General features: G+C 42.2%; 1 pseudogene across 1 annotated transcript in view; it reads right to left on the bottom strand.

Annotated features, from left to right (window-relative positions):
• LOC144684301 (eosinophil peroxidase-like) overlaps nucleotides 1–13130 on the bottom strand; it is a 69104-nt pseudogene extending 55974 nt beyond the window's left edge. Inside the window, exons 1-3 of the transcript XR_013577472.1 lie at nucleotides 13092–13130; nucleotides 12109–12382; nucleotides 11850–11957 (exon numbers count right to left, since the gene is read on the bottom strand). The product of XR_013577472.1 is annotated as an eosinophil peroxidase-like (transcript). The remainder of the gene's footprint in view (nucleotides 1–11849; nucleotides 11958–12108; nucleotides 12383–13091) is intronic.
• Between the last annotated feature and the right edge of the window lie 1421 nt (nucleotides 13131–14551).

Genomic DNA, 14551 nt, shown 5'->3' with positions numbered 1-14551 from the left:
ATTTTCAGGGCCAGAGTAAAAGGGTGGGGGAGTGGGACTAGCTGAGTTGCTCTTAGAGGGAGCCAGCACAGACATGACAGGCTGAATGGCCTTCCTCTGTGCCTTAAACATTCTATGATACTTCATTTGATTTGATTTGAACGATTTGGAACATCGTGAGATTGTGAAAAACTCTATATAAATGTAAGTTCTTTCTAAATCTTCCAATAAGCTCCAGATGTTGTAAAAAAAACCCATAGGCCCATGAATATTTTTCAAGGAAGGGAATCTATTACTACTACCCCCTCCAATCTACGTGTGCCCTCAGCCCACATTAAGTGGTTGACTCAAAATACTCCTTGAACTAGCCTAGCTAGCCATTTAGTTTTACATTATTTCAGATTGAAGGGCATCTTGGGATGGACAATAAATGTGGCTTTGCTATTCCTTTGCACACCTGGGAAACAAATGTAAAAAAGATAACTGTGTTTGCTAATGCCTATTTCAGTTAACCTCGGGTACATTCCTGTGATTTAACACTTAACATGATCTGTTTTGGGAATCTCCCTCAATAAAATCTCACAGCAATCTGAAGGTCTTGAATGAACTATATTCTTCACTGGCTGTATGATCTTTTTGTTTGGTTCTGTGATATCAGCAAACTGTGCTAACTTCAAAACATCAGCAGCAGAACAAAGAATGTGCTTTCTAGCTTTTCCAAGGTGTGGAAAGTAATTTCTATTGCAACCACAATCCATTAGCTCATGTAAAGCCAAGGATTACAGTCTTTTTAACACTTTTTCTATGTCCCTTCTTTTTAGTGGCAAGGCAGAATGGAAGGGAAGTGTTACATTTCTGTGCTTATGCTCTACATTCCTTGTGTCTAATGGGCCATAAGTGAATCCTGACCCCCTACGAACTAGAATATGCTTTTAGCTATCCAAATATTGTCATGGCCATGGATCACAACCCCGAATTACTAACGGACATATTGGACGTTTAAGTAAGATGTGATTTTTTAAAAAAGGACCTACAACCAAAAGCTGGCTGAGACTGTAAAGGAACCACTTGCTGGAAAATTTCTATCTGGATTACACATGACCAGGGGGAACAGAATTTCCTACCTAAAAAGGTGTCGAGGCCTCCTTCAGATAGAGAAACTTCAAAGAAGGAGATGCAATGCAAAAATATTGATGACCATCTCAGCAGAAACCACCTTCTGTTGAGTCATATCCCAGACTATGGACATGATTTGAGTTGAAAGAAAGCAGTTTCTGGGTGCAAGACATGTTTGTTTATCCCTTCCAGTGGAAGTCTCCTGTGTCTCTGTGTGTGAGTTTGGTGTTCTAGTTCTACTGTGCTAGTGTGTGCTGTGAAGGTCACAGTGAAGAACATCAATTAAGCATTGCAGGTAAAAAAGTCTCTCTCTCTGATTGCTGGAAGCAAGTCACAAGTCAGCAAAGCCACAGTCAAAAAGGAAACAGAACAATTCCTTTCAGCTAACCTGCAGAACCACGAATTGTGGTGGCCTAGACAAATAGGAAACCCACTTAGTACTGAAAGGGTTAATGGAGAAATTGAATTAAATGCTTAGGCCTAAGAGAAAAATACTGCAACCTTGAAGAACAATACCATCTTGTCTGACTACTGTAGGATGAGCCCTGAGACATTCCATGTGTCTCTCTCTCGGGCCAAATGTAGTCAAAGTTGTGATAACCAAGTGTGTAGGCACTGCACCTGTTGTGTAGGAATGGAAATTAACTAAAACATGGATTGGTCAGTTAACGTATGCAAATAAATGGATTGAGATGTGCAAAATTTATTGATTGGTTGTAAAATGCTTTTAAGCAAGTGTTTGTGTATTCTGCTTTGAGACGGCACAATAGCTCTCATTGTATTGTTCTCCCTTGTGCACAAGTAATAAATGGGGTTTCTATGTATTAATGATGCCTCGGTGTGATTAATCTCCGACAGTTTCTGGAGGTCCCACCGAGATGACTAACCCCTGGGATTGAGTCACTGAGCGCCAGCGTTAGGACCTCGCGGTTCAAGGACTCCTCAGTCAGCGGCAGCCCCATTTGGGCTTCTGGGGTTCGTTGGCCTGCGATCTGCCTTCGCCTGCTTGTGGCTGACTCTCAGGGTAAGTCGTCTGTTTAAATATTTGGGAGATTAATTTGGCCAGTAATTTAGTGTAAGTTAGTAGTAGTATACCCAGGGATTTGAGTCCCCTGGAGGTGAAAAAATAGTAGTAGTATTCCCAGGGGTTCGAGTCCCCTGGAGGTGAAAAAATTGTAGTAGTATTCCCAGGGGTTCGAGTCCCCTGGAGGTGAAAAAGTAGTAGTAGTATACCCAGGGGTTCGAGTCCCCTGGAGGTGAAAAGTAAGTAATTTCTGTGTTTTCTTTTGTGTATATTATTAAGTAAAAATGGGAAATATGGCACCAAAAAAACCCCAGGTTCCCCTTTTGAAGGGAACCTCAAATGCTTATATGTATGTCCATTACGGTCCTGAAATTGTCCAATATGTTTCTGATTGGGTTAAATGGTCTCAAAGTAAAGGAGAGAGCTTCCCACCAGCTGGAACTTTTAATCGGGACAGAATTGAGCGCTTATATTATGTTTTCAGGGAGGTAGATAGTTCGCTACTGAATTTTCTGTAACTTAAAAAAAAATGAATTGATCTAAGTTACAAGAGCTGTTTGTGCTGAAGAGAGAGAGAGAGAGAGAGAGGTACCCCTAGGGGGTTAATGAGCAATTGACAAGCAGCAGCAGAGAAAATGTGAGCTTTCATCAGTTTGAAGGTTCCTATAGGTGGAGCCTTCAAGATCCCTTTATTCCCCCATTGCTACTCGAAGCTTCGTTTAGAGTTAAGTTCAATATTATAGGAGTATCGATACATACCTTTATCTCTGTGTTTGTTTGTGTGCAATGAAGCATTTGTATGTGAGCTTTAATGTGTTTTCTTCCCTGAATTGTCTTTTGTGTTTGTAGTTGTTCTTCCCTGAATTGTCTTTTGTGTGTGTAGTTGAGCACTTTAGAGTCGAAAGCCCCATATTAGATTAAAGGAAAAGTTTATTCAAATATTCCAAAGTTTTGAGTATAAGGTTTGAGTTGAGATTTTTGGCAAAAATCGTAATTTGAAGGTAGCGTAAAGATAAAACAGAGCTTGCCTTTGTTTGAGATGAACCAACCCTTGTACCACCCCCTTGCAGACTAGTAAGGAATAACCCTCATCATCAGCTGCCAAACTGATTGGGATTAATACATATGAGTTAGTATTCTAAGATTCTGAGGAAAAAAAAATTACTTGAAATTCAGAAAGATTCTAGGAAAACCAAAAGACATAAACACAAGGTCTAGGTGGTTCCAATGGGTAAAAAGGGGTTTCTTATGAAGAGATGAATTAAATATTAAAGGAAATCTGCTTTCCAAAAGCACTGGAATTTGAATTTGGGACAATCTTGAGATGTAAAGTGCAGTGTAATTTAACAGGTTACTTTTGAATAACGAGGATGCTATCTAAGATAAAGAATGTGTCAATAAACATATGGAAATTATAACTTGGATACAAATCATTACACATGAAAAAGAGGTTATTTTAATTTTGATAGTGTAAATTACAGTTCTTACAAGGTTTAAGAAAATTGAGGTTTGGTTCTTGATAAAGTTCTCAAAAGGGAATTTTCATTTTAAAAGGTTTGACAACAATTGGCACTAATTCGAATGCTGCAAGCTTTAGTGTTTGTATGTCAGTTCTCAAAAATTAAGCTCAAGACCTTGACAAAGTTTGGCAGAAATCTATTTTTTGGCCGAGTTAATGAATCTGGGATAATGCAAAAAAAAAAGTCAGACATAATTTAGTGGGACAATAAGATGTTGTTTGAGAAGAAGATAAGGAAGCAAAACATGTCAATGCTTGATTGCTGTTTTAAAACTGTTATGAGAATACTTTATTGGACTGTAAAGTCTCTCCAGACAACCTGAACAAGATAAGATGGTAGCTGTTGCATGTGTAAACTGGTATGAGGAAAGTAGGAGAAAGATTTAGGGAAAGAGGAAATAACGTACAAACTGTTTTAAGGGAAATGAATTTGATAATATGGCCATCAACTGAGGCATTGGAACTGCGTAAAGATTAAAGAAACATTTTAAACAATCAAGACAATAGAGAAACTGACTTCAAGAGAATCAAGATGATCATGGTCAAAAAAAAAACTTAGAGGTAAAACTATGTGGAATCTGTAGTTCAGGAATTGAAATGTAAGGAGAAATAATACTTAACAACAATTTACCACAAGATGGATACAGGTAAAGGGAAAGCTGGAAAAAGGCTAAATAGATGTATTACTGATTATATTAATGTGCCTGTGAGCTACAAAAAGTAAGACCACAGGATTAACACCTTGATGACAGGCGGAGTTAAGCGGTTCCCAGAGAGAACCATCACTGGAAGTGAAGATACTGAGCCATTGAAAGATAGGATAAGAAGGTGCACTGTAGAGTTGTGTTGGCAGTTTAAGGAATTGAGGTCTGACATGAGACAGCAGCAGGAGAGAGTAAACTGGAAGGAGTGAGGGTGCCTACCCAGATGGATTCAGATCAGGGAACTCATTTCACAGGGAGAGTCATTAAAGAAGTGTGTAATCTTATGGAGATTAAACAGAAATTCCATATTCCTTACCACCCCCAGAGTCCAGGGATGGTGGAAAGGATGAACTGAACTTTAAAAACATCTATAGCCTAAACAATTCAGGAGACAGGCAACAGCTGGGCCACAGTATTGCCCAGCATTCTGATGCGCCTTAGGGCTACACCAAATAAGACTACCAGGTTCACCGCATTGAATTGATAACAGGAAGGGCTATGCAATTACCTGAAGGCATTATAGTAGGAGGTGTAGGGCCACTGAAAGGAAAAATACAGGACAATGTAAGGGAATTAAGTAGGCAATTACATTAGTTGAGAGAGGAAGTTAGAGACTGACAGATGATTAAGGATATGGAAACAGCCAAATCCAAAGAGCAACAACGGACCCCCCAAGTTGGGAATAAGGTGATGGTCAGGGTGAGCTCGGAGCGAACAGGCATGGACCATACGAGGTAATTATGACAGGTGATACATGCGCACTTGTAGATATGAGAACGAGAGCCGATGTTAATGTCTCCACAGATCTACGATCCTGGTCATGGGCGTATCAGTACTGGCAACAAGGTCGGGGATCATCACTGCTCATCCCGCACTGCAGGAGGAACTTTGGTACAGCATGGACAGTGCCGAATGCGACACGCAATGGGGAATGATAAATGTAACAGTAGGAGAACAAGTGCTTTCAAATTGTAGTAAGGGTTTGCTTCAGATCGGGCATGGGAGGTCCGCCCAAAAGAGCCACTACCCAGCCATCTCCCATCTATATTTTAACAGTCCGAGTAGAGATAATTGAAGACCCTCAAACCACACCGACTGACCCATCTTGTCCGACTATGCATCCAGGACCGACGAATGGTTTGGTACTGGTTAATCAGAAGTTTTGTATGATAATGTACACCATGAGCTGGTACCTGTAGTCTTGAACATATCCGCAATCGTCCTGCCCCAGTGGTGCTCAACCCATACCCAAGCACTCTATACGGCTCTGATGTGCCAATTGATGACTGAAGCAGTTCAGTTCAATGGCGAGATGCGATCAGGTTTGGGAGGGAACCGCGTTAAGCGCAGCCTGATAAATGATGCCGCTATGATATTCAATATAGGGACATCAGTGGCTAATCCAAAGCCTGGCTACTGTGCTCGAAAGTCATGCGGGGACTATCAATAAATTAATTGAAATAGGGAAAGATATTTCAGACGAAGAGAGCAGAAATGATGTATGCAGCACCTATGGATCTTGGGCACTGGAACAAGCCTGAGAAAATTTAAGACAGATTAAAGAAGGGGTAATCCCTTTATGGGTAACTAATGAGCATTTATTGAACCTCTCATGACACAAGAATCATGACTTGACCGGTTGCCAGCTCAGAGGTTTAACACGTGTACATAGAATGAATGTTGAATGTATAGTGAATAGTAATATGCTAATAGGCATTGTATTAGTAATACCTGTCATACCTATGTCAATGACATAACCCAGGCAAGACGCCCACAGTGACTGCTGGTACGGGACCCCAGCCATGGGGCCCGTTTGTACACCCACAAATGGACTTTATACAAATGCCTAAATGTATGGGATATAATTATGTTATAGTTATAGTATGTATGTTCTCGTGATGGGTGGAGGCGTATCCCACCCGACGGAATGATGCTATTATTGTTGCAAAATTGTTGTTGCGTGAATACGTACCCAGGTTTGGGATACCAGAGATTTTATCAAGTGATAATGGACCTCATTTTACCACCAAAGTGATAAAGGAACTGTTTTAGGCCTTACAATGCAACCATCACCTTTCCTGCCCATACCACCCTCAGTCTACTGGAGCGGTGGAAAGACAAAATGGTATTCTGAAAAACAAACTAGCTAAATTATATGAAGAAACCGGTTTGAAATGGCCTGAAACTCTACCCTTGGCGCTCATGACTATGCGCTCTCACCCTTACGGTACCACTTCCCTTTCCCCTTATGAAGTTGTAATGGGACGTCCTATGCACCTCCCAGTGGCCCCACCCTTGTCTGCTAGGGAAATGGACATCCACGCTATGGATGAGGGAATGATTTCATACTGTATAGCGCTTACTGATTCTTTCAAAAGCTTGCATATACAGGTAGTAGAAGCTCAGAAAAAGCCCACCATTGAAGATTACCATCAATACCAGCCCGGGGATCTAGTCCTGATAAAGACCTTCAGGAGAAAAGAACTATTTAGAACCTCGATGGGAGGGGCCTTTCCAAGTCCTGCTCACTACCCATACGGCCATGAAGGTTGAAGGACGACCCTTGTGGATCCACGCATCACACGTCAAGCGGACGTTGACCTCAGACGGAAGTGCTTGTGCAAGAACTTTAACTGAGCCGTCAGAATGCTGACTCTGATTTGGATCCTTCCGTCGCTTCACAAGTTAATCAGACTAAATGTTGTATTTGTACTAATTTTCCTGTTAACCCCTCCTCCTCAGAGATGCATTTTTTGGCTTTTCCCTCAGATTCTACATGGTCCCTAGGTAATACAGGGGCCCTCGTTCATCGAACGCCCATTTGGAGACGGGAGCCTACCTTTGTGGTCGCTAAGGGCCCGGCCTGGCTATGCGTCAGGAGGAATTATACCAAGGTACTTGGGTGGGTGAGTTGCCATTGGGTTCCTGTGCCTACCTTGCTGATTCAAGCCAGCTATCTATTCCCTCCCTATGCTCTGGAATCAGGATTCCACTGAGGAAGAAGCCTGGCGACCAGGATACATAAAACTTGGCTAAGGGTGGTGAATTATCCTTTTAGGACAAAAGGGGGGAAGTGTGGTGGCCTAGACAAATAGGGAACCCACTTAGTACTGAAAGGGTTAATGGAGAAATTGAATTAAATGCTTAGGCCTAAGAGAAAAATACTGCAACCTTGAAGAGCAATACCATCTTGTCTGACTACCGTAGAATGAGCCCTGAGACATTCCATGTGTCTCTCTCTCGGGCTGAATGTAATCAAAGTTGTGATAACCAAGTGTGTAGGCACTGCACCTGTTGTGTAGGAATGGAAGTTAACTAAAACATGGATTGGTCAGTTAACGTATGCAAATAAGTGGATTGAGATGTGCAAAATTTACTGATTGGTTGTAAAATGCTTTTTAGCAAGTATTTGTGTATTCTGCTTTGAGATGGCACAATAGCTCTCGTTGTATTGTTCTCCCTTGTGCACAAGTAATAAATGGGGTTTCTATGTATTAATGATGTCTCGGAGTGATTAATCTCCGACAGAATCTCCAAACCTATTGCTCAATTGCCCAAAGTCAGCTCTACCGGAATCATCCAACTTAACGGCCATGACGTTTCATCATCTACTCCTCACGGCCACGCCAAAGACTGATCCATATTTCTCTTTAAACTTCTATTTCTAGACTCAATTCTCATTTCCAATCTGTGTGTATGCGTGCTGCATTTTTATTATTTCTTCTCACGTTTTATTAACTAATAAACTCACTCTTTCTTTGACTTAAGAAAGTCTGATTAAATTGGCTCCTTTTAAAACATAAATACATTTGGGCCGGGAAAAGGTATCCATGAGGGAAGGGGTCCTTTTAAAATTAGCCTTGTTGCGACCAACTGAGGAGGTTGAATAAAGAAGGGGAGCCAGTTTATCCCTCCCCACGTAGGAGCATAACAATTTGGGTTACCTCGTCCAGGATCATAACAAATTGGGGGAACCTTGCCTGGGGACCAGTCGTAATAATGTCTAGGTAAATATAATGAGAGCCAGGAATTGAACTGAGCTCATAACCCTACATTGCCTCACTGAGACATATCATGGAGCCTATATGCTATCAGTTATAAAGCAATAGAAAAAATTGTGGAGCATTCTCTTCAAAATCAAAACCACGAATTTCTCCTCCTGCAATAACTTGAGAAAAATTAGCCAGTGGAATGTGAATGTTTACTACACCTGCATAGCCTCCGCCTAGTCACTGCCAAAGCTGGCTTTGACTCAATGCTGTCTGAATGGAATGCAACAAAGATGTAGCTCCAAAGATATCGTGGATTACTAGAAAATAAAAACTGCTGCTGGGAATTTCTCCAAAGGTTTTCGCATTCAGCTGTCGTAACTTCGGCAGAAGGTCAGCAAAAATTATGGTCCATCTGGGAGTTCTGGTGATCACTCACCAAAGTCCCTCAGTTGCTTGAGAGGGTCCCTGGGGAAATTCTCAGCATGCATTTCTCCAAAATATATTAGCTTGCCAGACATTCACACGATTCAAAATGTGTATGTCCACACAGATTTAGTAATCAAAGGTGGACTGGAAACAGCCCTGCTAGGAACTTGATCAATTCTTTATGTTTTACATGATTTGTGTGATCGATCCCTCTCAAGGACAATTGGTTCTTTCTTTTCATGGATGGCTCCCTGGCAACAGTTGATCCTGGAACCTGAGCAGCTATGGCTTTTTTCTCAAGAACACCCCATCTTCACCAGAAACCCTTTACAATACAACTCGCAGCAGATTGAGAGTTCACATCAAGCAGACATTTGGGATTCTCAACATATGTTCCCATGGCCAGACCTGGTTAGGGGAAGGGACTTTTCCATACTTGAATATGTTGGGAAGATTGTGACCGTTTTCTGTATCAGTACTCCGTAATAATGCACAAAAATGTGGATGAAGAGAACAATGAGGATGTACAATGGACAACAGCTGCAGGTGAGAGATTATCTCAAAATAGACTGATTCTCCAGAATTTGTTCCAAGGGTTTTGTAGTGTTGATCAAAATAACTCCAAAAAACTGTTAACCAGGAGCACAGAGGGCCCTTTAACCAGGTGGCAAATTTTGGGGTGCCAGAGCTCTAAGAAAATGTGTTGGCCACATCATTTCTAAATCTACTATTACATTGTTTTCCTATGTATTAATCATTTGAGTCCCCAAACATTGGTAAACCATGTTTTTCAAGCGAAAAACATTAGGACTGGTAGGCCTTTTATTTCGAACCATGTGGTATTTTAAATCATTAGCATTATGCAATAGTTTAATTATTTAATTCAAGCCTATTAAAAACATGAATTATGGAAAACTTTATTTACTTCTGACTGGGGGATGGTATATAGCAGGCCCACTGCTTTTCTTGATTTATATTAATAACCTAGACCTGGGGGTACAGGGCACAATTTCAAAATTTGAAGATGATGCAAGCCTAGGGAGTATTGTGAACTGTGAGGAGGATAGTGATAGACTTCAAGGGGATATAGACAGGCTGGTGGAATGGGCAGACACGTGACAGACGAAATATAATGCAGTAAAGTGTGAAGTGATACATTTTGGTCAGAAGAATGAGGAGAGATGACATAAAATAAAGGGCACAGTTCTAAAGGAAATGCAGGAGCAGAGGGACCAGGGTGTTTATGTGCGTAACTCAATGAAGGGGGCAGGGCAGGTTGAAAAAGGAGTTAATAAATTATACTGAATCCCGAGTTTTATAAATAGGGGCACAGAGTACAAAAGCAAGCAAGTTATGAATCTTCATAAAACACTGGTTCAGCCTCAACGGGAAGAATGTGAAGGTTTTAGAAAGGGTGCAGAAAAGATTTACGAGAATGGTTCCGAGGATGACAGATTTTAGTTATGTGAATAGATTGCAAAGCTGGGTTGTTCTCCTTGGAGAAGAGAAGATGAAACAGCAACTCAGCTAGACCTACTCCTCCATCTTTTCCATGTAAAATCTTTTCCCTTCAGTAATTATTCAGTTCCCTTTTGAAAATTGCAATTGAATCTGTCTCCACACACGCTCAGGCAAATCCAAACTGTTTGTTGCATAAAAACTTTCTCCCTCATGTCACCTCTGGTTTTTTATTAATCATCTTAGGGTTCTCAACATTTTGCTGATGGGAACAGTTTCTCCCCATTTACCCATCCAGACCTCTCATAATTTTGAACACATCTAACACGAGTTCCCAGAGCTTGAATTCAGGCTGAATGGTAAGTATTGGCTCTTATACAACTGGTCCCCGGGTGAGGTACTCCAAATTGTTATGATCCCGGACGAGGTACCCCAAATTGTTGTGCTCCTGGGTGAGGAGGGATGCACTGACTCCCCTTCTTTATTCAACCCTCTTGTTGCTGGTTGCAACGAGGTTAGTTTAAAAAAGATCCCTTTCCTTGTGGATACCTTTTCCCAGTCCAAATGTATTTGTTTTTTGAAAGAGCCAATTTAACCAGGCTTTCTTGAGTTAAAAAAAGGTGAGCTTAATGGTTACTAAAATGTGAGAAAAAAGTAATAAAAATGTAACACACTTACACACAGAAATGAAAAGTGAGTCCAGAAATTAAAGTTAGAAACATATACAAATCAATCCTTGGCTTGTCTGTGAGGAATAGATGATGAGATGTTGCGACCATTGAGTTGGATGATTCTGGTAGAGCTGCCTTTGGCAGTTGAGCAGTTGGTTTGGAGATTCTTGGTTCTGCATGTTAACTGAGAGGAATTGTCCTGTTTCCTTTTCGATTGTGGCTTTGCTGACTTGTTACTTGCTTTTAACAATCAGGGAGCGAGGACATTTTTACCTGCAAGCGCAGGGATGCCTAGCTGATGTTCTTCAGCTGTGACCTTCGCAGTACACCCTCACACACCAGGCCTGGAGCACCAAAACTAGCATGTAGAGATCAGGGTTGCAGTTGGCTTTTGAACCCTATTTCTTGTGTATTCTTGGAAGGGCGAAACAAACATGTCTTTCACCTAGACAGCTTTCTTTTCAACTCACATCATGTCCACAGTCTGGGATATAACTCACAGGAGATAGTTTCTGCTGAGATGGTAATCAGCCTCCATTATCCCCATAACCACAGGAGATTACAGTTCAGTTTGTGCATTGTATCTTTTCCTTTGAAGTGTCTCTGTCTGAAGTAGGCCTTGACATTTTTTAGGTGCAACATTCCATTCTCTGGTCTAGCTGGTCAAGTGTAATCTACATAGGAATTTTCAAACAAGTGGTCACTCTACAGTCTCAGCCAGCTTTTGCTTGTATGTCCTTTTTTTAAAAAACATATGCCTTACTTAAAAGTTCAACATGTCTGTAAGCAATTTGGGGCTATGATTTGTGGTCATGATGCCATTGACTGAGAGACATTCAGCAGCAGCAAACATGAGGCCCTGGACCCGAGGCATGGCCTTCAATCCACCACCTCCTAACCTCCCCGGGCTCCAGATTCATAGCCACAGTGCAAGCTCCAGACATTCTGGTCAACTCTTACAATCTGGCCTGAATTCAAGCTCTGGGAACTCGTGGCCAAACCTGCCCTCGTGCCCCACATAATAGCGCAGGTAGAAATCACTCAGCATGATCCCAATGCTGGCTGCCTCTGCATCACAAGTGACATATCTCTACGTGGTTACGACAGGATTTCCCTCCAGTTCTGATTGTTGCCATCAGTGAGCCAAACCCCTCTGCATATGGAAACAGGTAGCTTCAATATTGGGGGCAGTGAGGATTAAGATCAACACCAATCTTACCGATTGAAAATCCAGTCAGATAATTAATGGAGTGGATTCCACTGGGCTGGCTCAGACAGTTAGCGCTCATGTTCAGGCTGCTGAGCTGCTCCAGGAGGCCCAGGCTGTTGGGCAGGGAGCTGAGCTGATTCCCAGACACATCGAGGATCCACAGGACCTGCAGGTGGCCTAGCTCGCTGGAGAGGCCAGCCAGCCAGTTTGACCTGAATGCCAGGCTCTGGAGCTGGCTCAGGCTGCACAGCTCAGGAGGCAGTTGCCATAGGCTGGTCCCCAGCTTCAGGTAATTGAGCAGTGGGAGCTGGTACAGCCCGGGGTCTAGGCTGCCCTCCTAGGCCTGCTCCTCTAGCTCTGGACCCTGTAGCACCAGTTTCCATTGCCGCTTGAACAGATCCAACCAGATCTCTGGCCACATCGCCCTAGGCCACTGCTGCCATCACAATTGGATATGGAGCAGCAGAACGGGTGGTCAAACAACAGAGTTTACCATCCGACAGTGCTCAGGAGATGCTGGAGCGGTGCTCCAGTGCGACCAGCAGCACTATGCTCCTGCCATTAGCCATGACATACTTGCCTTTGATCTCTAAAATTTCAATCTCTGTAGTTAGCACACCTTCGATTGCAATCTCTAAATAAATTTCATATGCGGGTGAATTGGGTCGGAGTGGGATCTGTAAATGGATTAGGCTGGCTGAGAACCTGTCTGTTTATTAGGATTAGCTGCTACCTCTAGATTTTGCATTCTTTTATGAGGATCTGCAGGTGTGCTTGGAGCTGTGGCTGCTTCACTGGTAGGAGCTTCTTACCGCTCTTAGGCACCTTTGTACTGACTTGCACAGAGCCATAGGATGGTATCAAAGATGGCATCATGCAGTACAGGCACTTGATGCTGCAGCTCTGCTTGACTCTGTTTGCTGGTGGCTAGATCCTTAGCATAGCCCCTGAATTTGTGCATTCAGAGCACTGACCATTACTGACCTCAGTACCTGCTTGAAGAACTGTTTAACTATCAACACAGCTCCCATTATCTGTGGCGCACTTTCTGTTTATCTCTGAACTTTCCACACCCACAGGTGTCACACCTTGAATAGATGGCCTGCAATCTGTAGGGGGATTGGGATATGACGTTGAAGCTGCACAGGTGGCTTTAGTAGGTGTTAGCAGAAGGCCTGAATCTAGCTTCCTTCTAATCCAATCAGTCCTTTCCATGGCATGGATTGTTCACTGTTCCCAGTGATTTAACTGTGCATTTATCTGCCAATATAAAATGCCCTCAGTGCAGTTGATGGTTAACAATTGAAACTTTGACTTCTTAAACCGTGTAGTGGTGAAGCAATGTTAATTGTGATAAGTAATGTATCCCGACTGCCTGACCTGAAGTTGCTCATCCTGATGGAATGTATCAGAATAGAGATGATAAAAATTCCAGAGGTTGGAGGAGATTGTGGTCTATTCTTGGAAGCAAGGAGGATGTATGAGCAGGGCAGGAATTACCTGGAAAATGCATTAAAAAGAACAACTGGGAAGTAGGAAGTTGAAATCAAACAGTTGCTAGGTGTGGCTGGAATGGGGTCTGGGCCAACACAAGATCAGACTAAGTTTCAAGCATTTAACCCAGGCTGCTTGGAGAAGTAGGCAAATTCAGCAAACATTTATTTCCTATATCCCTCTAACTGTACAACAGAGAATACTAAACTGTATTAGGGACACTCTTCTTACTCAGTCTTGACCAACTGTCCTTATTTTAATTCTTTCATGAAACATGGGCGTCACCAGCAAGGCCAGCATTTGTTGCCCATCCCTAATCGCCCTTGAGAAGGTGGTGGTGAACCACCTTCTCGAACTATCTTGTCAACATGGTTAGAAGGACACATACTCAGCAACATGTCTGATTTGGTTGAGAAATAATATCACATTATTTCGGAAGGTTAATATGCCAGTGACTGAGTACTGGTTTTTAACCGTTGACAAAATCGGCTGAAATGTCAAAAATTACAATTTGCAATCAACATGCCCACACACCTCAAATTCTTCTCCTCATCAGCTGCTTTCAAAAACATGCATGACCTTTAATCTTTGATAAAGTGCTTGTTCCTTCCAACTTTTTGCTTCACTCCCTGGGAGTGACTAATCTCGCTGCCTTTTTTTTTTGCAAAAATATGCTTTACTCGTAAAAGATCTAAAAGAACATTACAAAACATTTCAAAGTAGCCACCACAGAACGTGCAATTACAATCAAATTTTCCGAATAGATCATGTTGCAATTGGAGGTGCTTCAATGCAATTGTGATACCTGTAATATTGGCTGTATACATTCAATGTGAGTCATACAGCTCAAGGAGTTCATACAATTTCCAGCCCCTCGGTGCACTATGGCTGAAAGGCCTTAGACAGCGACCTTTCCCCATTGCACCTCTGTGGCACTTGCCCCAAGCTTTTGTGCATC

The sequence above is a fragment of the Cetorhinus maximus genome, chromosome 9, assembly GCF_964194155.1.
Source record: "Cetorhinus maximus chromosome 9, sCetMax3.hap1.1, whole genome shotgun sequence".
In the NCBI taxonomy this organism is placed as follows: Eukaryota; Metazoa; Chordata; class Chondrichthyes; order Lamniformes; family Cetorhinidae; genus Cetorhinus; species Cetorhinus maximus.
This window is presented reverse-complemented; position numbering and strand designations above follow the sequence as displayed.